Here is a 23,917-nt window from a genome sequence, read left to right as displayed (position 1 = left end):
TCCAATTAGTATTCTGGCTGCAGTGGTATTCAATGATATCCATGCAGTTACGTGTAACATCTATCCCATCGCCTTCCCCCTTTGAGAGGAAAGCTGCTGGATTTGTGCAAAGGTCTGTAGCTGGAACTAAATCATTCTGCTCTAGTAATATAGCTTCATATTTCAATATTCTGGAGTCTGTGAGCCATTCGCTGCGTCAGAATGGACCTGACTGAGTGTGGGGTGCTCACCACTAACGCTCCCCCAAAGGTCAATTTTCTGCTTTCTTCCACCAATAAAGCTTTTGCTACAACAGCCTGAACACATCTTGGCCATCCCCTGGATACTGGGTCTAGTAATTTGGAGAGAAACGCTACCGGTTGTCTTTTCCCGCCTCATGTTTGTGTAAGCACTCCCAGTGCTGTTCAATCATCTATAGCTACAAACAGATGAAAAGGTTTTTCTAAAGAGGGTAAAGCCAGGACTGGGGCAGAGATTAAATTCTTTTTCACACCCTCTATCACTCCTTCCTTCTCTTTTGATCACCTTAAATTTGCTCCTTCCTCAGTCAGCTTAGCATAGAGAGATTTATTTTTCTGTGCATATGAATCTTTCCAGATTCTACAGTACCCTGTTAATCCCAGGAATTTTCTTAATTCTTTCTTAGTCTTTGGTATGGGCACTTCTATTATTCCTTGAATTCATTCGGGGTTTATTCTCCTTTTTCCTTTACTAATCAAATGTCCTAAGTATTTTATTTCTTCTTCTACATATTGTAATTTGGTTTTAGACACTCTCAGCCCTTGCTTCCCTAGGAAATTCAATAAGAACATAAGAACATAAGAAAATTCCATACTGGGTCAGACCAAGGGTCCATCAAGCCCAGCATCCTGCTTCCAACAGTGGCCAATCCAGGCCACAAGAACCTGGCAAGTACCCAAAAACTAAGTCTATTTCATGTTATCATTGCTAATGGCAGTGGCTATTCTCTAGGTGAACTTAATAGCAGGTAATGGACTTCTCCTCCAAGAACTTATCCAATCCTTTTTTAAACACAGCTATACTAACTGCACTAACCACATCCTCTGGCAACAAATTCCAGAGTTTAATTGTACGTTGAGTAAAAAAGAACTTTCTCCGATTAGTTTTAAATGTGCCCCTTGCTAACTTCTATACACATCTATATTTTTATAATATTATACATATTTATTAATTGATACAGTTGGCTAAAATGTTAATATTCTTTATTCAATTTCCTCCCCCTTTCAGATCCTAGTTATTTTTCCTTGTTTTTTGTAACTTTCTCACATCCTAAATATTGTTATAATATTTTTAAGTTTCATACTATATTTGATGTTGAATTGGGAAATGTTTTTACTATGTTACTCTCTGCTTTTACTCACATTGTTAATTGTAAACCGGGTTGATGTGATTCCTATCATGAAACTCGGTATCATAAAAATAATAAATAAATAAAATAAATAAATAACTTCATGGAGTGCCCCCTAGTCTTTCTACTATCCAAAAGAGTAAATAACCGATTCACATCTACCCATTCTAGACCTCTCATGATTTTAAACATCTCTATCATATCCCCCCTCAGTCGTCTCTTCTCCAAGCTGAAAAGTCCTAACCTCTTTAGTCTTTCCTCATAGGGGAGTTGTTCCATTCCCCTTATCATTTTGGTAGCCCTTCTCTGTTCCTTCTCCATCGCAATTATATCTTTTTTGAGATGCGGCGACCAGAATTGTACACAGTATTTAAGGTGCGGTCTCACCATGGAGCGATACAGAGGCATTATGACATTTTCCGTTTTATTCACCATTCCCTTTCTAATAATTCCCAACATTCTGTTTGCTTTTTTGACTGCCGCAGCACACTGAACCGACGATTTCAATGTGTTATCCACTATGACACCTAGATCTCTTTCTTGGGTTGTAGCACCTAATATGGAACCCAACATTGTGTAATTATAGCATGGGTTATTTTTCCCTATATGCATCACCTTGCACTTATCCACATTAAATTTCATCTGCCATTTGGATGCCCAATTTTCCAGTCTCACAAGGTCTTCCTGCAATTTATCACAATCTGCTTGTGATTTAACTATTCTGAACAATTTTGTGTCATCTGCAAATTTGATTATCTCACTCGTCGTATTTCTTTCCAGATCATTTATAAATATATTGAAAAGTAAGGGTCCCAATACAGATCCCTGAGGCACTCCACTGTCCACTCCCTTCCACTGAGAAAATTGTCCATTTAATCCTACTCTCTGTTTCCTCTCTTTTAGCCAGTTTGCAATCCACGAAAGGACATCGCCACCTATCCCATGACTTTTTACTTTTCCTAGAAGCCTCTCATGAGGAACTTTGTCAAACGCCTTCTGAAAATCCAAGTATACTATATCTACCGGTTCACCTTTATCCACATGTTTATTAACTCCTTCAAAAAAGTGAAGCAGATTTGTGAGGCAAGACTTGCCCTGGGTAAAGCCATGCTGACTTTGTTCCATTAAACCATGTCTTTCTATATGTTCTGTGATTTTGATGTTTAGAACACTTTCCACTATTTTTCCTGGCACTGAAGTCAGGCTAACCGGTCTGTAGTTTCCCGGATCACCCCTGGAGCCCTTTTTAAATATTGGGGTTACATTTGCTATCCTCCAGTCTTCAGGTACAATGAATGATTTTAATGATAAGTTACATATTTTTACTAATAGGTCTGAAATTTCATTTTTTAGTTCCTTCAGAACTCTGGGGTTTATACCATCCGGTCCGGGTGATTTACTACTCTTCAGTTTGTCAATCAGGCCTACCACATCTTCTAGGTTCACCGTGATTTGATTCAGTCCATCTGAATCATTACCCATGAAAACCTTCTCCATTACGGGTACCTCCCCAACATCCTCTTCAGTAAACACCGAAGCAAAGAAATCATTTAATCTTTCCGCGATGGCCTTATCTTCTCTAAGTGCCCCTTTAACCCCTCGATCATCTAACGGTCCAACTGACTCCCTCACAGGCTTTCTGCATCGGATATATTTAAAAACGTTTTTACTGTGAGTTTTTGCCTCTACAGCCAACTTCTTTTCAAATTTTCTCTTAGCCTGTCTTATCAATGTCTTACATTTAACTTGCCAATGTTTATGCTTTATCCTATTTTCTTCTGTTGGATCCTTCTTCCAATTTTTGAATGAAGATCTTTTGGCTAAAATAGCTTCTTTCACCTCCCCTTTTAACCATGCCGGTAATCGTTTTGCCTTCTTTCCACCGTTCTTAATGTGTGGAATACATCTGGACTGTGCTTCTAGAATGGTATTTTTTAACAATGACCACGCCTCTTGGACATTTTTTGCTTTTGTAGCTGCTTTCAGTTTTTTTCTAACAATTTTTCTCATTTTATCAAAGTTTCCCATTTGAAAGTTTAGCACGAGAGCCTTGGATTTGCACACTGTTCCTCTTCCAGTCATTAAATCAAATTTGATCATATTATGATCCCTATTGCCAAGCGGCCCCACCACCGTTACCTCTCTCACCAAGTCCTGTGCTCCACTGAGAATTATCTAAAATTGCTCCCTCTCTCGTCTGTTCCTGAACCAATTGCTCCATAAAGCTATCATTTATTCCATCCAGGAACGTTATCTCTCTAGCGTGACCCGATGATACATTTACCCAGTCAATATTGGGGTAATTGAAGTCTCCCATTATTACTGCACTACCAATTTGGTTAGCTTCCCTAATTTCTCTTAGCATTTCACTGTCTGTCTCACCATCTTGACCAGGTGGACGGTAGTATACCCCTATCACTATAGTCTTCCCCGACACACAAGGGATTTCTACCCATAAAGATTCAACTTTGTATTTAGTCTCATGCAGGATATTTATCATAAAGCGCCACACCTCCTCCCGAGTGCTCCTCTCTGTCATTGCGATATAATTTGTATCCCGGTATAGCACTGTCCCATTGGTTATCCTCTTTCCACCATGTCTCTGAGATGCCAATTAAGTCTATGTCATCATTCACTGCTATACATTCTAATTCTCCCATCTTACTTCTTAGACTTCTGGCATTAGCATACAAACATTTCAAAGTTTGTTTTTTGTTTGTATTTTCATTCTGCCTTTTAATTGATAGGGATAAGTTAGAATTTTTTAGCTCAGGTGAGTTTTTAGTTACAGGCACTTGGACTACTTTTCTAATTATTGGAACCTCACTGTCGGGATGCCCTAATTCTAATGCATCATTAGTATCCTTTAAAGATACCTCTCTCCGAACCATGCGCTGCTGAGCGACTGTCGGCTTTCCCCTTTGTTCTAGTTTAAAAGCTGCTCTATCTCCTTTTTAAAGGTTAGCGCCAGCAGTCTGGTTCCACCCTGGTTAAGGTGGAGCCCATCCCTTCGGAAGAGACTCCCCCTTCCCCAAAAGGTTCCCCAGTTCCTAACAAAACTGAATCCCTCTTCCTTGCACCATCGTCTCATCCACGCATTGAGACTCTGGAGCTCTGCCTGCCTCTGGTGACCTGTGCGTGGAACAGGGTGCATTTCAGAGAATGCTACCCTGGAGGTTCTGGATTTAAGCTTTCTACCTAAGAGCCTAAATTTGGCTTCCAGAGCTTCCCTCCCACATTTTCCTATGTCGTTGGTGCCCACATGTACCACGACAGCCGGCTCCTCCCCAGCACTGTCTAAAATCCTATCTAGGTGACGCGTGAGGTCCGTCACCTTCGCACCAGGTAGGAAATGTTACCAGGCCATCCTCATGCCCACCAGCCACCCAGCTATCTACATGCCTAATAATCGAATCACCAACTATGACGGCCGACCTAACCCTTCCCTCCTGGGCAATAATTGATTCGTGGCTTCTCTCAGATTCTCCTGTTTCTTCTCTAAAATCAGTAATCATCCACATATTGTAAGAGGTGTATTCCAGAGGGCAACAAGAATTCGGGGACTCCGTGAAACCCTGGGAAGAACCTTCCATCGGAATTGTTGTTTTCTCCCATATCTGGGTTTTCCCATTCAAAGGCAAATAAATCTCGACTTTCCGCAGCTAAGGCACTTGCCCAAAACGCATCCTTTAAATCTATTACACTAAACCATTTATAAAATATATGGATTCGGAACTACTGGGTGTCTGACTTGGACTATCTTATTCAATTTCCTCAAGTCTTGTACTAATCTGTAAAGGAAAATTGGTTCTTACCTGCTAATTTTCGTTCCTGTAATACCACAGATCTGTCCAGACCAGTGGGTTATGCACTCCCACCAGCAGATGGAGTCAGAGAGCAAAGCTTCGAGGCACTGGTATCCCAAGTGTGCCACCTGCAGCTCATCAGTATTTATCAATACTCAAGCAAAGTATAACTGACAAAAAACCATGTAATTCCCGAAACAAGGGCGAACAGGAAAAAACTCCCTCAAGGGTCTGAAACAAACTACCCCAATACCTGAAAATCAGGTTTGAACCACAGTTCATAACAAAAACCAAAATATTATAGAATCATTCTGATAGATTCCCTATGTACAGCAGCTAACCATTAGGTAAATCAGTCTTTCGGCAGTAGCACCCAGGCGGGATCCTGGATTGATCTGTGGTATTACAGGACTGAAAATTAACAGGTAAGAACCAATTTTCCTTTCCTGTACATACTCAGATCAGTCCAGACCAGTGGGATGTACCAAAGCGGTATTACACTGGGTGGGAACCCGAAAGACCCACTCACAAGATGCTCTCCCCAAAAAGCGCTTGGTCCGGATTCCTAACATCCAGACGATAATGCCTTGTGAAGGTATGCAAGGAAGACCAGACTGCGGGCTATACAAATTTCCTCAACTATCACTCCTCCCAAGAAGCCGCTTGCGCTCTCGTCAAATAAGCTTTCAAACCAGTCAGGATGGGGTGACCCTTCCCGATGTAGGCCAAGCAAACTGTTTCCTTCTGGACCGAACCCCAATTAAATAAGACATGGGAATTTGCATCACTAATATCCACTCGTTTCACGGCTCCCGATGGGTATTACTTTGTCTGTGGGAGCCGAGCTTATGAACACCTGCCTCCACAATGGTATGGCACATGTTTCTTAGCTACCATTTGTCCTAGTTTTTTCCTCCTTCCATTAGCCGCCGGCGAATCCCTGGGAATTCCAATATATGCCTCCATGAAGCCTAATTCCAACTCCGGCAGACGCCATCGGGAAACGAAAATCCCCATCGGGGATTGGTCGGACAAGGAGTGGCCCCCAGAACGTATTGTTCAGTATTATGGTCCTGCCACATGGGCTGAGGACGGCTCCCATGGATACCGAATGCCTATCTACATGTTAAACCGCATTATCCGCCTTCAGGCAGTGCTTGAGCTTCTGACTAATGATTCCGCTATGGCCTTTAACATTTTAGCTAAGCAGAATACTAAGCTTATTACAGCTGTGTATCAGAACCGTCTGGCCCTTGACTACCTCCTTGCCCAGGAAGGCGGGGTATGTGGGAAGTTTAATCTTTCTAATTGTTGTTTACAGATCGATGACCAGAGCCAAGTCATTAAGGAAATCACTGATCGTATGGTACGCCTAGCCCATGTCCCAGTGCAGACCTGGACAGGAGCCCTCGACTGGACATCCTCTGTCTCCTCATGGTTCTCCTCCTTCCCTGGATTCAAGGACTTTCTGATTCCTCTCATTTTGTTCTTGGGCTCCTGTATTATTATCTCTCTATGTTTTCCTCTTCTCCTTAGGTACCTCCGTTCGATGACGGAAGCCATCGCTGATCGACGTGCTGTGGCACACATAATGACCCTGACCAATTATGCTCCGGTACCAACCGATCTACCTTCAGACTCAGACTGTGAAGATGCACTCCCATGATACCTCTTGCAAGGACCACGATGACCACTGTCTCATCATGGTTAAGTCCGGCTACAAAGGGGGGGGTGCTCCTCTAGGGACCCCTCGTCTCAAACCGGTGAAGTAACCAACAGCCTAATGAGACATTAGGGTCTGAACATGTGCCTTGTTTTAATCTTTTTGCTTGCCTTACAGCTTCTACCTCGCGAGCTGATACTTGCGCCTTCTATGTGAAGTTGAAGTATCAAAGGGGGGATTGTAGGAGGCCAGAATCCTGCCTAGCAACAGACAACCACCAGTACCTGGCCGGCCGGAAACCCCCTGTTCAACTGAGCCAGCATTGAAACGCACTGGAACGCACGGTCATTTTGTGAGCCTTTTAAAACTGCACTGTACTGATAACATGCTTGCTGCTATGAAATGTCTGCCTTAAGTTTCGTTTTTGCAACTTACAAGTTAGTTTCATTTCTGCTGTATGACGTGTGCAATAGCCTGACTGTAGGCAACGCCTTACGGTAACACTTCAGCCAGCGAGCCAAGGATGCCTTAGATGCCTTTTCTCCCTTCTTCAGATCTCCAAAGAGCACAAAAAGATGGTCCGATTTTCGAAAAGAGTTAGAGACCTTCAAATACCGAAGGAGAACCCGGCGGACATCTAACAAATGAAGATCTCTTCCCATAGCGGGGTCACGAGCCCAATCAGGAAATCCGGGTAACTCCACGGACTAATTAACATGAAAGGCAGACACCACTTTCGGCAAAAACGAAGGTACCGTGCGCAGGGACACCCTATCAGCCAAGATGCGAAGGAAGGGATCCCTATAGGAAAGAGCCTGCAATTCTGAAATACACCTCATGGAACAGATGGCCACGGGGATCTCTTGCTTCGAACTACCCTTCGGGGTTTCTACTACTAATTAGACAACTGCTCCTTGGGGGTCTCTCTTCTCTTTTCAGGATCTTCTGCACTTCCAGGTACTCGCTCCTCGAGGCCTATCCAGCTTAGTGTATCCTGCACTATGGACCTCAGGTCCCACCTTCACCATCTACCAGGAGGATTCCTGCACTACTCTTCAGAGAGTACCTCTATGATCCAGCTCTCCATTTCCACCCACCAGGTTTGGCTTATCCAGCTCTGCAAAACTACCAACCTTGTATATATGGGTGAGACTTCTCCATCTGAGGCTGCCTGAACGAATTGGCACCTTGCTGGACTTCAGTGCCATCTCTTCCTGCACAATTATCATCTATCTACAGCAGTACAATAAAGCTTTCCATCTCCAGTGTCTGCTCTCTGAGTCTAGCCTATCACTGTGGTTCCCCACGGGGCCCCTCCCTGTGGGAGGAGTCATCAGCACTGCGACTAAGAGTCCACATTATGCCTCAAACCCAACAGATTGAGATATGCCACCGTGGTGGCACTGTCCGAGAAGACTCAAACCATTCTCCCTTGCAACAGAGACTGGAATGCCAACAACGCTTTGCAAACTGCCCTTGTCTCTAGGCGATTAATAGACCATGACCGTTTGGATAAGGACCAGGTTCCCTGCGCCACATGACCGAGGCACTCTGCTCCCCAGCCTTGAAGGCTCGCATCTGTTGTCACGATCACCTAATCCAGGACTTCGAGGGGCATTCCCTTCTGTAAGTTGTCTTCCGACAGCCACCATTGCAGGTTGGACCTGATTTGCTGGGACAAAGGCAGGGGCAACTGGTATTGCTCCGACACTGGGTCCCACCGTGACAGTAGATCTCTCTGCAACGGTCTCAGGTGAGCGAAGGCCCAAGGCACCAATTCCAAAGTTGAAGCCATGAACCCCAGAACTTGTAGGTAATCCCACACTCTGGGGATTGGAAGCTGTAACAAAAGACACACTTGTTGCTGCAATTTGTACATCCTGTTCGTGAGAAACACTCTACCCTGGAGGGTGTCGAAACGAGCTCCCAAATACTCCAGACACTGTGACGGAGTCAGATGACTTTTCGCTTTGTTGATTACCCAGCCTAGGGACTGGAGACAATGGATCACACGAAGAACCGTCCGTTCGCCTTCCTCTTCTGACTTGGCTCGAATCAACCAATCGACGAGGTAAGGATAGACCATTATCCCTTCCTTCCAGAGGGTTGCCGCCACCATGACCACCACCTTGGTAAAGGTGCACGGGGCCATCGCCAATCCGAACGGCAGCACCCGGAACTGAAAATGCTGACTCAGGATCTTGAATCGTAGGAATCTCTGGTGAGCGAATCGTAGGAATCGTAGGAATCTCTGGTGAGCGAATTGGGTTGCATAGATAAGCCTCGGAGAGATCCAAGGAGGCATGGAACTCTCCCTTTCGAACCGCTGGTTTGAAGTATTTCCATTCGAAAACGGGGCACCTTCAAGCAGCGATTCACCTTCTGTAGGTCCAGGATGGGTCAGCAAGTGGCCTCCTTTTTAGGAGCCACAAAATAAATGGCGTACCGTCTCCTCCCCCGTTCCTCGGACAGCATGGGGACATAGAAACATAGAAATGACAGCAGAAGACGACCAACAGGCCCATTCAGTCTGCCCAGCAAGCTCTCACACTTATTTTCCCATTCCTTTCTGTTACCCCGACCGCTGAATTCAGGGCCCTTATTGGTAACTTTATGATTCCAATTTCCTTCCACCCTCGCCATTGATGCAGAGAGCAGTGTTGGAGCTACATCAAAGTGAAGTACAAGGTTTAATGTTTGAGGGTAGTAACCTTCATAACGAGAAGTTACCCCGATGTTTGTATACTCATACTGCTCAGATCAATGCCTTGTTAGATGTTGCCTGGATTCTTCATTCCCCCTCTGCCGTTGAAGTAGTGAGATGCACTGGATATAAGAACATAAGAACATGCCATACTGGGTCAGACCAAGGGTCCATCAAACCCAGCATCCTGTTTCCAACCGTGGCCAATCCAGGCCATAACAACCTGGCAAGTACCCAAAAACTAAGTCTATTCCATGTTACCGTTGCTAGTAATAGCAGTGGCTATTTTCTAATTCAACTTAATTAATAGCAGGTAATGGACTTCTCCTCCTAGAACTTATCCAATCCTTTTTTAAACACAGCTATACTAACTGCACTAACCACATCCTCTGGCAACAAATTCCAGAGTTTAATTGTGCATTGAGTAAAAAAGAACTTTCTCCGATTAGTTTTAAATGTGCCACATGCTAACTTCATGGAGTGCCCCCTAGTCTTTATTTACTCTTTCGGATAATAGAACCGATTCACATCTACCCGTTCTAGACCTCTCATGATTTTAAACACCTCTATCATATCCCCCTCAGCCGTCTCTTCTCCAAGCTGAAAAGTGCAAGTATCAGGCTTAATTGGTTCAGGGTATTAGACAATCGCCTTCAAGGCCAGCAATCTTTGTAGAGTGTCTTCCACCGCAGCTTGCTTGTTGTGGGAAATGCATCGCGATTCCACATAGGCCGGCATGAGAGGCCGAGAAAATTCTAAGGTGTAACCTTCTTTTACCACCTCCAACACCCAGCAATCGGAGGTGATCCTGGCCCACTCCTTGTAAAATTGAGACAACCTGCCCCTGATCATCCCGTCCGAGGAGTGGGCAGGCTTGATTTCATTGGGCAGGCTTCCCAGTTCCCTGACCGAAACCACCTCTGGCAGGACGACTGAAACCGCGAAAGGACTGTATACGGTAAGAGGTCTGTCTAGAACCAGAGGGTGGAACCAGCATGATGGGACCACCGTCTTGAATGTTGGTATATAAAAAAGTTAAATAAATAAAAATAAATAAATAAACTCCTCCTCGACCTGCTTTTTCGGAAATCCCGAAAATGGGATCGAGGACCGAATGATTTCCTGTAGGGATTTCTATCTTCCGGCAGTTTATTACCTTAGAATCTCCCAGAGATTTCATCAGCTGATCCAAATCGTCTTCAAACAGCAACTTCCCTTGAAAAGGCAGACTGCACAGTTGTGTCTTGGAGGAAGCATCCGCTGCCCAATTGCGGAGACATAGGAGTCGCCGAGCTGCAAACGAGGAGAACATAGTCAGGGTCACCTAATGCACCAAGTCATATAAGGCATCCGCCACATATGAACATAAGAACATGCCATACTGGGTCAGACCAAGGGTCCATCAAGCCCAGCATCCTGTTTCCAACAGTGGCCAATCCAGGCCATATAAACTTGCAAGTACCCAAAAACTAAGTCTATTCCATATTACCGTTGCTAGTAATAGTGGTGATTATTATCTAAGTCAACTTAATTAATAGCAGGTAATGGACTTCTCGTCCAAGAACTTATCCAATCCTTTTTTAAACACAGCTATACTAACTGCACTAATCACATCCTCTGGCAACACATTCCAGAGTTTAATTGTGCGTTGAGTGAAAAAGAACTTTCTCCGAATAGTTTTAAATGTGCCACATGCTAACTTCGTGGAGTGCCCCCTAGTCTTTCTATTATCCAAAAGAGTAAAAAAACGATTCACATCTACCCATTCTAGACCTCTCATGATTTTAAATGCTACCACTGGCTCCAGTCGAGCCACCTGAGAAGCTGACAAAGTCTCAGAAGACGATGGGTCCTGCAGTTTTTGAATCCAACATAAATACGCTCTTTGCATCATGCTGGCACACACCGCCGCCCAAAGTCCTAAGGAGGAGACTTCGAACACCCACTTCAGATGCAGCTTCAGCTTGCGGTCCTGTACATTTCTGAGAGCAGCCGCTCCCGCCACTGGAATGGTCGTCTTCTTGGTCACTGCTGATACAGCCGCATCCACCTTAGGTACCCTGAGGCGTTCTAAATGTTCCTCCATTAGAGGGTAGACTTTTTGCTTCGCCCAGCCGATCTTAAGCCCCGCCTCCGGGGATTCCCACTCCCAGCTGATGAGCTTTTGAATCTTCTTCGGGGTGGGAAAAGCACTAGGTAGACCCTGGAGACCGTCCAGGACTGGGTTCACTCCCTCGCTGTCAGAATCTTCCAGCTAGGGTCTCACCCCCAATTCCTCAAGCACCTGGGGAATAAGGGGGCGCAATTTCTCCCTCTTAAACAGCCGGACTAAGCGGGGGTTGTCCCCCTCTGCACTAGGTTGTACCGGATCCTGATCATTGTTGCCTGTATCGATGTCTGGAGGGACCTCACCCTGATCTGCAGCGGTGTCCCTTGGGGACGGAGTGTAGTCGTTCCCGTTGGCCGACTGCACCCGTTAGATCCTCCCGAGCCAAAGATGCTTGGGAACTCCCACGCTCCCATCCTGGGCTCTGCGCTTCGCGAGCTTCCGAGCCAGAAATGCTTCATGCATGAGTGGCATAAATTCCGGTGAAAATCCCCCCTGCCCCGTCTCGTCACTGCTAGAATCAGTGTCCGTGTCTCTTGATTCCTCCGGTCTTGGAGTAAGCGCAGTGGGGACAGCGGGGGAGGGTCATCCTGGGAGACCTTTTCCACAGGGTGCGCAGTGGGGGTTGGGCTCCTTCCATTAGACCCAGCCGCTGAGCCTGACTTGCGTGCAGACGTTTTAGGTTTGGTCCTCTTGTCTGGAGGCTTCTTCCCCACCCAGTGCACAGTCCATGCAGAGTGACAGGGGGGTCTAAATAAACTACCATACCTCGCAAGCCTTACAAGGTTCCACTAGAGGAGTTTCTGCCATGTTCCTCCTGCAAAAAAGGGCATATAACTCCCCCCCCCCCCCCGGAAGAAAACAGGTGCTGCCACCCAGCCCTGGTGACTCCCACCACAAATGCCGTGAAAATCGGCCCCAGGAACGCTCGGGAGCCGCGTGGGAGGTCGAAAAAGAAAAAACAAAGTGGCCACTGTGGGTAAAAATGAGGCAGGGAGCCTGAAAACATCCTCAGAGGTTCTTACCAGGGCTGAAACACTCTTCCCTCCTCTTCAGGGGTCTGCCTGTTTCTGCACTACCAGGCAGACTGATTTACCCCGGGAGCTGCAGGGAACAGGGAACTTGGAGCTTTTTGCTTTTTTTTTTTTACTTCTAGTAACAGAAAAAAATAAAGCCTAAGCTAAGAATAATAGAAAAAAATCCCCAAAGGGGCTACTTCCCTGTACCGCAGACACTGAGGGAGTCAGTCCCCTGACTATCAGGGGACCCGGAACCACATGAGCTAGCACCGCCAGGGGTAACCAACCCCCCCATTTGCCCGGCTCTACCTGAGGGATGGCCCAGTCACTGAACCTAGCACCTCAGGGAGCAAGAAAAATCTGTCTCACACAGAGCTGCAAGTATACACGACCACCATCTGCTGGAGTCAGAGAAATATTGATGAGCTGCAGGTGGCACACTTGGGATACCAGTGCTCTCTGACTCCATCTGCTGGTGGGAGTGAATAACCCACTGGTCTGGATTGATCTGGGTATGTACAGGAACTACCATTTACAGGCAGAATTGGGGTATTATATGGTGACATGCAGGGTTCAATTAACCCATCCTTTAATAATTCATTTATAACTGGTTGTAACCCTTTTCTTCGTTCCGGACCTGCAATTTAGATGATTTAACAGTATTTTTCAACACACTCCTGGACTAACCTATCATTCTAATGTGTCTTCATAAAGCTATTCTCTTGTCTCCCTTGTAACGCGTCTAGGAGGCACTGCCACAAGTTGTGGTGTGATAACTGCTCTCCATCTAATCAAAATAACTCATATCTTTGACCTATTTTCTTCTCTTATGCATTACCATGCCATAACTCACTCCATCTGAAATACTTACTCTTCCCTTCCAATAACTTACTAATAGCCCTCTGTTCAAATAAACAAAACTCTTCCCAAAAGAAGAGCTCCTTTAATTCATTTTTAAAATCCTTAAACCTTGTATAAATTTATTAGGATGTCTGAGGAATAGTTCATATTAGTGCTTTGCAAGATGGAATTAATCAAAACAAATTGTTGCTGGATAGGCTCTTCATACTTAAGAAAACAAAATAAAGGCTCTTCATACTTAAGATAACAAAATGGATCATTTTAACATTTACCAGGATAAAGCAACTTTCCTACTCAGGTCTTTTTTTTTTTCCCTTTCTGCAGAGAGGAGTGAATTCCTGAGGGTGGGGCTACTCCTACTTGGTTACAGTAAAACAAACTTTCTTACTGCAGAATTAACTGGAACGCTGATCAACATATTTTACTTTACACTGCAATCAGTTTATTTATTGACAAAACACTTTCCTGGTTAATATGTAAATGGATGGCATGGAGCCAAGGCTAGCAGCAGCTCCTGTATCTAGTAAAAAAAACATCTCCTCCCTTTATGATCCTACCTTTAAATTTATCAAGGGCTCTCTTTCCTGAGCTCCCTTCTTAAATATCTCGTTCACGAAGCTTTTGCTACATTCAGGTTCCTAGGTACCGCTTCCCTTAAAATGAGACTCCGTAAGTCACTCATATGAACTGTCTGCTGCCTCATTATTATCCCATTGGGGGTCCGTGTTAGGGAACTTTTGTTCTGCGGGGACCGCTGCCCCTGCATCCCTGGGTGAGTGCTCTCTTTCCCATATCCTCATACCTGCTGCTCTGATCATAGCTCGTTCTTCTCCCGTAAATAAGATACTGAGTATTGACATCATTTCTGCCCATGTAAATATATTAGGACCTAAAAACTGATCTAATTGATCTGCTAATCCACTTGGATTATCTAACAAGGATTTCATTTCCTTTTTAAAGTTTCTCACTTCCCCACTAGTAAGAGGATTACTCACGTATCCAATATTACCAACCCCTATAGGTACCTCCCTCAGTGGATACAGGGGGTCTGGTTTCTCTGACTTTTCTGTTTTTTTTATCTTTTCTCTGAGCTCCAGGTCCCAAAGGATCCGGGAGAGGATACTGCTCTGTATCCTTTATTAACTGATTTAATTCTTTATCTAGCCCCGAGGCACCATGCTGGTGCCTTCATTCCTCCCTTCCCTGTTCTTTATGTGCCTTGGCTGCTGCTTCTTCTACTGCACCCCAGTCTACTCTGGGATCACCATCAGTCTCCCCACAAACCCCCTTAACTATTGGGTGTTCGTCTGATTCCCCGCACCTTCACTTTCATACGCTGGGGAAGGGAAAAGACACTAGGGAGTGCATGCACTGGATCAAAAGGTTGCAATGATCCGGGGGTTCCCATTTCTTTCCCTCTATTTCCCAGGGATACATATATATTTAATGTCTGACATAAACAATTCTCATCTGCACCATATGTTGGCCAAAACGCCGGCTGTTTTATACTCTGTCTGGGCCATTCAAAACAACAATATTTTATCATTTTCTTTTTATTTCTTGTATAAGACTTGTCCTCCCAGGACCCTTAACATCCTCCCCATAGGACTATATGGAGGAATGTCTGAGGGCTCTTTCCAAGTCTGCCCCCCCCCCTTTCTTATCATCTCTGGCCATTTTATTTCCCACTGTGGATTTTCTGGAATTTTCCTCTTTCCTTTTGCTTCGTAATTCTCTGGCCGTTTCACTCACGGGGAAAAACGGAACCGCAAATCAGTGCTCTGCACTCGCCTCGTGTCCAAACACGTCTCATTCACCATTCATTCATTCCAGGTCCACAATCCCAACCACCAAAGTAAATCTTAATAGTCAAACTTCTTACCTTGGTTCATGCACGAAGTTGCCTGGTTGTAGTGCCTGCTTATTGTCCTTTAAAATTGTTTCACCAAGTTCACTGCCACGGGATCATTTGCCAGTCCAGACACCAACCCTGGTGCTGACTCGAGGACTGTTGAAAATGCAACAGGGCGCGTCTTCCTTCCCTCGGCACCTGACCTTCGGTACCTGAGATAGCTCAAATCCCGGGCGAGCCCCCAAGCTGTAAGAAGTGGATTGCACCTTCTTAGAAAATAATATAGTGAACACAAAGAGTTGGTGAGACAATCTATTTCTTTATTTTACGAACTTGCAAGTATGGGTGTCATACAGAAGTAGGCACACCCACAAAGCTAAAACAACTTACTATTGTACATTCGCTTATCATTTTACTCCTCCCCACCTCAGGATACTTAACCGATCTGATGCCTTCATTTCAGTGTTATTTCTGCTTCAGGCATTTCTCATGCTTTTCAGACTTCCAAATATGGGGATATCACGCTTCTATGGTCTGCTTCAATTTCTTCTTACATTTTGCTTAAACAATATATTCTAATGCCAAGTTTCAACTTTAAATTTTAACCTAAATATTGGATGTACTTTTGCTGCATTCTTCATCCTGTCTGCCTACATGCTGTTGTTCCTAAATGGCAATTTTTCTTGCTAGTTTGTACTGCTATGTTTTATTTATTTATTTATTTAAAATCTTTTCTATACCGTCGTTTAGTAGAGTACCGTCACAACGGTTCACATATAGGCACATATAGTACATTGTATATGCAACTGTTCCTATTATTAGTAATGGAGGTGCCTGATGATCTCGGTGACATCGTTTCATAGTAATGGCTAAGAGTTTAGTGATGATTAATCTGACCTGTGATTTAAGATGAAGACTGTTAAATTATACATTTAATTTAAAAGGTGCAATAGACAAAACCATGACGTACATACATATAATGTGCTACTGCTGTATGAAGATTTTATGTGTACAACTTTCAGCGTTTTTTTCTCTCTTGCTCTCTTTGTGGAAAGGCTTCTCTAAAGAGCCATGTCTTTAAGCTCTTTTTGAAAGTCTTGAAATCTCTCTGTAGTCTTATCTCTAAGGGCATGGTGTTCCATAGTAACAGTCCAGCCAATGATAGTGCTCTTTCTCTGACTTGAGTTAGTTTTGCAGTTTTTAATGAGGGGATGGTTAGGAGGGCTTTGTTGGTGGATCTCAGGTTTCTGTTAGGGACGTGGACGCGGAGTGCTGTGTTTAGCCATTCTGCTTTTTCGTCATTGATTAGTTTATGTATAATGCAAAGGGTTTTATATTTATCCTGTATTCCATTGGTAGCCAGTGTAGTTCAGCTAGTGTTTCAGTTATTTTATCTCTTTTTCTTTTTCCTGTCAATACTCTTGCGGCTGAGTTTTGGAGTATTTGGAGTGGTCTTAATGTTGTGTATGATAATCCTAATAGTAAGGCATTGCAGTAGTCAGTGCTTGCAAATATTAAAGCTTGTAGGACAGTTCGGAAGTTAGTTTGATTTAGTAACGGTTTAAGTTTCCTGAGGACCATTAGCTTGGCATATCCTTCTTTGACTTTTAATGATATGTGTTGTTTGAGGCTGAGTTCTGTGTCTATTATTACACCGAGGTTCTGTACTCTCTCGGCTATTCCAATTTTCTGATTATTTTTTAGTAGGATCGGGGATTGGATGACTGTCATGTTTTTTCGTTCAAGATGGAGGAATTCAGTTCTCTCGATGTTGATGACTAGTTCCATTTGGTTTAGTAGCTGTTTAACAATGTCAAGGTACATGATTGCTAGATTTAGTGTTTTTCCAGTGAGTCTTCAATTGGTAGTAAAATCTGAATATCATCAGCGTATATGTAGTGTATGATACCCAGTCCAGCTAGGAGGTGGCACAGAGGAAGTAGGTAGATATTAAAGAGTGTAGCTGAGAGTGCTGATCCCTGTGGTACGCCAGTTACTAGATTTATTTTCTCTGACAATGTGTTTTTTATTTGAACTTGATAATATCTGTTGCTTAGGTATGATCTGAACCAGGCTTTAGTTTTTTCCTTTAATCCAATTTCATCGAGCCTATTTAGCAGTATGTCATGATTTACTGTGTCAAAGGCAGAGGATAGGTCGAGCATTAGGAGGATGTAATGTTTCCCACTGTCAAAGCCTCTCATTATGCTATCAGTCAATGAGAGTAGTAAGGTTTCTGTGCTGTAATGTTTGCGAAATCCGTGCTGTGAAGGGTAGAGTATATTATTGCTGTCAAGGTGTTCAGCTAGTTGTTTCTGGACTACTTTTTCTATTAATTTTGCTATTAGTGGCAGATTAGAGACTGGTCTGTAGTTACTCAGTGTAAGTGGGTCACTGTTCTTTTTCTTTATTATTGGTTTAATTATTGCTCCTTTATTGCTATGAAAAAGGCTTTTTTTAGAATCAGGTGCAGGGAGGGATGTGGGAGGAGATACAGCCTTACACATTCCTTTCCTTGTCTGAACTATATGTGCCAGCCTAAGCATAATATATTATGCTGTGTAGTTAGGGTTTCTCAGCAAGAAGGGGGGGGAAGGGGGAAAAGAGGGGGGGGGGCTGGTTGGGTTTTGCAGTTCGGTTTTCTATAGCTAGAGATTTCTTTATCAGAAATTAGAATATAAGAGAATAAAGAAATACAATTCTATTTCTATAATGTATTACCATCTGTAATAGCAACATTAGTGAGCAGGTACAGATGTAGTACAGAAACGATGGGGGAAATTGACAATTATCAGTATAAAAGCAAAAGAAAATTAGGTCTTACCTCCAATAATTTTCGTTCCTGTAGTACCAAGGATCAGTCCAGACTCCTGGGTTTTGCCTCCGCACCAGCAGATGGAGACAGAGCCAAACTTGTCAGGCTCTGCATATATACCAGGGTGCCACCCACAGCCTGCCAGTATAATGTAATGTCAAAGCAGAAAAAACCCTGAACTGAGAACTAACTAAATACCGGAAGATTAACCAGAGAACCCTGGGCTCACTGTCCCCGAGAGACCTGCTCCAGAAAACAGAAATACAAATATATAGCAACAGAACTGCATGAAAAGCCCCCCAAAATCCTCACCTAAGGAAACACAGCGGACTCTCTGAGACTGAAAAAGTATTACTACAGTAGCGAAAATTATTGGAGGTAAGACCTAATTTTCTTTTCCCTGTACATACCAGATCAGTCCAGATTCCTGGGATGTACCAGAGCTGAGATTACTTGGGATGGGATCCGGAGAGGCCCGCTCTTAAAACGCCTGCTCCGAAGGCGCAGGCATTTTAAGAGCGCAAAAGTGTGCAAGGATTTCCAAGTTGCAGCCCTGCAGATCTCCTGCGGAGAAATCTGCATACACTCTGCCTAGGAAGCCGCCTAGGAACGCGTCGAATGAGCCTGGAGACCCTGTGGTAGAGGTCTTCCACTGAGTAGATTTGAGGAACCTATGGCCTCTTTCAACCAACGAGAAATTATGGCCTTGGAGGCCATATTGCCCCTTCTCGGACCCTGACAAAGCACAAAAAGGTGATCCGATAACCGAAGCGGCTAGGCGCCATTTCTTTCGGCTGGGAGAGAAGGCGATCAGAGGGAAGGCCTGCGCAATCGGTGCCTAAGACCCGCCAGGGTAAGGCATTTAAATTGAAGCACTATCCCCGACGTTCCCTCTGCGCCGACCGCGAAGCAGCCCACTCTGCCCACCCGAGCGAACGCGACGCAGCCCGCACTGCCCGACCGAATCGGAGAAAGCGGCCAGCCCCTCATCCAGCAGGCCCCGGGACCAACCAATCAGGGGCAGCCCTCGCAGGCATTTAAATTACAGAGCGGCTAGGCGCCGCACGCTGAAGGTGCGCGACAAAGGGGCATGCCCCTTTGTGCGCCCCTTCGTGCAGCCCCTGGTGCATCTCACTAAGCCCATTCTTCAAGCAGAGGCCCTACACTAAGTCATAGCTCACCACGTTTCCTACCTACTTGACAAAAATAGCTGACTCCCTCCCATACTTAATAACACCCACTCCTTTATCTGCAAATCACCTACAAACTTCTCCATCGCCAAGACGTTCACCAGATCTTTCCGGATGACAACCTGTAGAGAGAAGAAGAAGAAAGAAGAAGGAAGAGGAGGAGGGAGAAGAAAAAAAAAAAACAAAAAAAACTCCACACCCAGCCTTTTACCCAAGAGATTAACATAATTGCTGGTTATCCCACCCTATACCAAGATGACAACCCACCACATACCCACCAAACACTTCAATACGTATTACAAACCTGGGAGATTCTACCAACACACACCATTATACAGAACACTAACTCCCATTATGGTAACATCTATCACTCAAACGTTAGGTCTGATAACTTTCTCGATATTACTATTAAACACACAATCATTGCTAAAAAAAGGCCACACTACTGAATGACATACTCACAGAAGAAACGCTGGACATTTGTGCGATTACTGAATCATGGCTAAAGGACACCGGCACAGCTATAATAAACCAACTACCCACTAACACATACAATGTTTCTTCTATATCGAGGAACAAAAAGAGAGGAGGCCTCCTTCTGGCTGCCAAAAAGAAATTTAACCTCGCCATACAAGCCATTTCTCCCCCTCACAAACTTGAGATTGGCCTATTTAAATCCAAGGAACTTCAAATCTGCCTAATCTACGCTCCCCCTAGCATTCTTGAAAGCAACCCTTCTCTACTCACAGAATTCATCGCCAAACACATCGAAATACACTCCCCAGCCATTATTCTAGGGGACTTGAACCTTCACTTCGATCGCCTCCCACAAACTCCAGCCTGCGAAGCATTAATGACCTCACTGAGGACCCTAGGCTTTCAACAATCTGTGGCTAGCCCCACACACAAGGCTGGACACACACTCGATGTTATATTTACCAACTCACTTATCCAAACAGACCTACCCTGCTGCACTCCTATCCCCTGGTCAGACCACTACCGGATCAATACATGTTGCACAATTAAGCACTCCCCAACTACATCTCACAGCAGAAAAACGATATACTTCTGAAGACAGGGTCAAACGGAAGACATCATCAATGCACTATCAGAAGATCTCAAGAAATTAGATCTCACAGACGCCGACATAGCCACCTCATCATGGTTCCAAATTACAAGCAACATAGCAGAGAAACTCTGCCCCATATGAACTAAAGAAATCAACACGGAAAAGATAAACAAAAAACCATGGTATACACCTGAATTAAAAATGAAAACTGAACTGCTCAAAACTGAAAAGGAGTGGCGCAGAAACCAATACCCAACAACACAACAACATTATTAAAATTCAAGTCATTACTCCACAACTACCGCCTAACCACTGACAGAGCGAAGAAAGACTATTATGCTGCGAAAATCCACCAATTCCAATTCAACCCACGCGCACTGTTCCAATACGTCAAAAGCCTCGTCACTGCTCCAGTCAACACAAACTCAAACAAAGATGATGAATCAAAATGTGAGGAACTAGCTGCTTACTTCAACAACAAAATACAATCTATTCTGACACGCTTCAATTCTCAAATCTTGCCCAACTCAGCATTAAATCCCAACCACACCCACAATAACAACCCCCATCTCACTTCCCTATCAACATACACCAACCAATCTTCACCAGCTACTCATAAAAACTTCGAAACAAAGCTTACAAATCTCGAGCCTACTTCATATATAGAAGTCGAGTCAATACTAAAGAAAATTAAACCAGCTCTGCACCCCACAGACATAATGCCCACTAAAACACTACTCTCATTGCACACTACAATAGCAAAACCCATCGCAAAGATACTCAACAAATCGATTTCATCGGGCACAGTTACTTTTCAACTCAAACATGCCATCATAAAACCTACCCTTAAAAAATCAAATCTGGATACATCTGACCCAGCAAACTATCGTCCAGTCTCGAACCTCCCCTTCCTATCCAAAATAATGGAAAGAATCATCAATAAACAACTCACCGAATACTTAGACGAGCATCAACTACTATTCCCATCCCAATATGGATTCAGAAAGTTCCACAGCATGGAAACGCTTCTACTATACCTATCAGAGTCGCTTCTAAAAGCCCTAGACTCTGGCCACTCATACATTCTCGCCCTCCTAGATATATCTGCCACCTTTGACACTGTAAATCACAACACCCTCATCACCCGCCTCACTGAAATAGGAATCACCGGCACAGCCCTACTCTGGTTCCAATCATACCTGAGCAACAGGACCTACAGTGTTAAAAGTGGATGATGCGAATCCAAGCCAAGAAGCCTAGCACAAGGAGTACCCCAAGGATCCTCACTTTCCTCTACTCTGTTTAATATTTACCTCACACCACTCTGCCGGCTACTCTCAAAACTAGGTTTTCAACACTTCATCTACGCAGATGATGTACAGATCCTCATACCTATTACCAGTTCTCTCTCAAATGCCCTGAACACTTGGAACGCGGCCCTCACAGAAATTAAAAAACTACTTACTGACAACTATTTGGCTATTAACACTAACAAAACTGAGCTGCTTATCATCTCACCTCCAAACAACTCGACTTCGAACACAACTGTACTATCCCAAGTCTGCCTTCCTATTACACAGCAAGTCCGCAGCCTTGGCATCATCATTGACAGCAATCTTACTTTTAAAAAAATTAATCTCTGACACGGTCAAAAACAGATTTTTCAAGCTCCATACACTAAAGCGTATCAAACCTCTCTTACACCCATATGACTTCCGCACAGTACTGCAAGCAACTATTCTGTCAAAGCTTGACTACTGCAACGCACTACTATTAGGCTTACCAAAAACCACCCTACAACCATTACAAATGCTACAAAATGCAGCCGCCCACATCCTTACTGACACACACCACCATGATCACATCACTCCCGCACTTCAGTCTCTTCATTGGTTACCCATCGCATCCAGGATCATATATAAATCCATTACGCTAATCCACAAAGCCATCCATAACCGAAACATGCTATGGTTCTCCGAACAACTGTACTTCAAAAGTCAAACCAACCAACCAGATCCCAGCATCAAGCCAGACTGCCGATCCCCTCTCCTAAACTGACCAAACATGCATCTACAAAAGAACGATCGCTCATCATAGCTGGAACCACAATATGGAACAGTATGCCTGCCCTCTGAACTGCGCCAGGAACCTTGCCACAGAAAATTTAAACAAAACCTAAAAACTTGGCTGTTCAAAAAAGCCTACCTTTGACTGACGGGGACCCATACAAGCCATATTCTTCGCTGTTACAACCTCCCCACTTTTACAATCCCTCCATTACCCCCTTCTTGCAGTTCAATTTTGGTTATCCTTGTTCCCCTTATGGCTATGATATTTACTCTCCTAGTTACCCTTGTTAACCTCTCGTCTATGATATTTATCCTCCTAGTTTGCGGTTAAACATGCTACTTGTTTTTTCTCCTTATAATATGTTTATTGTAAAGCTCATTGCTGAATTAATGTTTTCTGTAAACCGAGGTGATGTGCCACACATGCTGCGGTATATAAAAATCTTTAAATAAATAAATAAATAAGTCACTTCCAAGTATCGTAGCAGCGCTCTATGCACATCCAACTTCTTCAGATCCCTCGAAACAAGATCCACCCCCGTGATATCCGCGAAGGAGGGGAGATCCACAGACTGATTCAAATGAAACGAAGAGACCACTTTCGGAAGAAATGAGGGAACCGTGCACAGAGTAATTCCTGCTTCAGAAAACCGCAAGAAAGGCTCCCTACAGGACAAGGCCTGAAATTCTGATACTCTTCTAGCAGAAGCGATCGCTACCAAGAATACTGTCTTCAAAGTAAGATCCTTGAGGGTCGTCCTTTTTAAGGGCTCAAAAGGAGGGGCCCCCAGGGCCTTGAGCACCACATTCAAGTTCCAGGAAGGACACAGAACCTTCAAGGGCGGGCGCAACCGATTCACGCCCTTCAAAAACCGGACCACATCAGGATGCGCCGCCAGGGGTCTCCCTTCGAGAAACCCCCGAAAACAGCCAAGAGCCGCTACCTGTACTCTCAAAGAACCACAGGATAGGCCCTTAGCTAAGCCATCTTGTAGAAAAGCCAAAATGGCTGAAACGGATGCCCGGGTAGAAGGAATTGAACACTGAACGCACCAAGATTCGAAGACCTTCCACACTCGTACATACGCTAAGGAAGTTGACTTCTTACGTGACCTCAGCAAAGTAGAAACCACGGCGTCCGAATAGCCTTTGTTCTTTAGACGACGCCTTTCAAAGCCATGCCACTAGACAAAAGCGATCTACCTGATCGAAACACATGGGTCCCTGATGGAGGAGATCCGGGAGGTACGGAAACCTCAGCGGCCCCTCCACTGCTAGATTGACGAGATCTGCAAACCAGGGCCGCAGTGGCCATTCGGGGGCCACCAGAATGACCTTGAATGGATGGGCCTCTATGCGCCAAAGGATCCTGCCTATCAGAGGCCAAGGAGGG

The 23,917-nt window shown here is 44.4% G+C and overlaps 1 long non-coding RNA gene across 1 annotated transcript in view; it reads right to left on the bottom strand.

The window, feature by feature from the left end:
- The window catches only part of LOC115093340, a 77,277-nt gene that overhangs the window by 48,800 nt on the left and 4,560 nt on the right, over nucleotides 1-23,917 (bottom strand). Inside the window, exon 2 of the long non-coding RNA XR_003857297.1 lies at nucleotides 15,412-15,627. This is a non-coding gene — a long non-coding RNA (uncharacterized LOC115093340). The remainder of the gene's footprint in view (nucleotides 1-15,411; nucleotides 15,628-23,917) is intronic.

The sequence above is a fragment of the Rhinatrema bivittatum genome, chromosome 6, assembly GCF_901001135.1.
Source record: "Rhinatrema bivittatum chromosome 6, aRhiBiv1.1, whole genome shotgun sequence".
Lineage (NCBI taxonomy): Eukaryota > Metazoa > Chordata > Amphibia > Gymnophiona > Rhinatrematidae > Rhinatrema > Rhinatrema bivittatum.
Note: the sequence above shows the minus strand (reverse complement) of the source record. Positions and strands in the feature narration are given on the sequence as shown.